Genomic DNA, 1,931 nt, shown 5'->3' on the forward strand with positions numbered 1-1,931 from the left:
GACTGCACGGCAGAGCTCGGCCCTGGGGAGGACAGTGATGGGGAGAGAGGTTTTCAGGGCGAGGGTCGGCCTGGGGTCCAGCGGGGCGGTAGGGAAGGCGGCAGGCTCGAGGTGAGCCGGCTCCTGTACCCGCACCTTCCCCACCTGCTGTACGGGAGTTGTTCAGACACTTGCCCAGGGTCACGTGGGAATTCCAACCCAGGGGTCTGAAAGTCCAAGGACCCTGCCCTCAGGAATGTGAAAGGCCGAGTGTGCCCCAGCCGGCTCCCTGCGGGCCTACCCAGCTGCTCAGGACACCTTGGGTCTTCAGCTGGGGCCACAGTGACAGAGCCTGGTAACTGCCTTCCTTCTTCCCCATTCCTGACAGATAAGGCCCAGGGCCATCTCTGGAGGCTGAGGAGGGAAGGGAGGGGACGGAGGCTGGCACGGCCTGTACCGCTGGGGGAGGACGCCTGGCCGGCCAGGGCGGCGGCAGCTGTGTCCTTTGGCCTGTTGGCATTGCAGTCCCAACACCCCGCCTCCCACTGCCCGAGCAGAGCCAGGGCCTGCTGGGGGTCCGGGGGCAGGGGAGGCAGTCAACCGCAGGCCTCTCGTTTCTAGGGGCTGAGACTTGGCCCAGCCCCCACCAGCCTGGGAAACCCTGACCTTGATCACAGGTAATTTTGACACAGAGGCTTAAAGTCACAGTGGACGATTTAGATGCAAGAAGCTAACCCAGAAAGTCACAAAACCAGGCAGTTCTTAATCCCTGCCACGCCTGATGTTTGCCCCTTTCGAGTCACAGGCCAGCAAGGAGGACGGGGAGCCTCTCCAGGCCACAAAGCCTGCCATTCGGGTGGGGACCCTTGCTCAGAGGCAGCCACTCAGGCCAGTTCGTAGGCCTGCGGGAGGCCGAGTCTTTGTAGAGTGTGGGCTCTTCCTACCCAGGGTGTGTCCAGGAGAAGGGGCTCTGGGCCAGCTGTCAGCCGCCTACTTCACCGGCTGTCCCTTCCCTCCTGTGGCCAGAATCTTTACCTGTTCCAGGCAGCAATGTGCCAGCCCCAAGTGACGGCCATGGGTTAAGTCAAAGTTAATACCCTGGTCTCTGCCTGCCTTTGTCACTCAGATGTGGGCAAGGTGCTGGGGGCGGGCACAGCGGGGATGGGAAGGCTTTTACTTCCATGAGAAGCAGCGCAGCACGTCCTTCCAGCCTTGACGTGATGGCCGGAGCGGCAGCAGCAGCATTGCCACCTGGATATCCTACGCCACCAGCCCTGGTGGGGCTGTCACTGAAGCTACACCAACTGCCCACCTGTGGGCTTCTTGGTGTGAAGACAGACAACCCCAGTCCACTCAAGCATGGACCAGAGGGATCTTGTCATCTGCAGCATAACGTGTTCCAAACTGATGGAGACCGTGGCTCTCCAGTCGTCCGGGTTGGACAAAGCTACCGGAAGCTGGTGAGGTGCCTACAGCTAGGCTCCCGAGGGCTTCCGCTTGTTCAGTAACTATGTCCAACCCCCACACAATGGACACAGCACGACCTGGAAGCCTGGGGCTGTGCAGTCTGGCATCAACACTTGCCAAGCCCTGGGAGCCTCGGGATAGCGCCGCCTCCGGGGGGCTTCTGAGGGCCGGGACTAGGTATAGCTTAGAGCCTTTCACCCCCAAAGCACTTCTGGAGAGCCCACAATTTACAAAGAGAGAGTCTTGGTGGGGGTGAAGGGGGTGCTGAAGCCTCTTGGGCCCAGGAAGACGGTCAGAGCCTGGCCAGTAGACCTCAGCTCCTCTAAGGCCGCAAGTCGGGGTCCTGTGGTGTCCCCAGGCGGCCCGCAACTGGCCACCCCTTGGCTGCCCCCAAGCGGCTCAGGCCCGAGATCAGACCGCCGAGGACAGCGCCCCCGCCCCCGCCCACCCCACTGTCCCAGGCTGGCGCTCGCAGGCCAGGTGGC

The sequence above is a fragment of the Pteropus medius genome, unplaced genomic scaffold (assembly GCF_902729225.1).
Source record: "Pteropus medius unplaced genomic scaffold, Ma_sr-lr_union100, whole genome shotgun sequence".
NCBI classification, from domain to species: Eukaryota; Metazoa; Chordata; class Mammalia; order Chiroptera; family Pteropodidae; genus Pteropus; species Pteropus medius.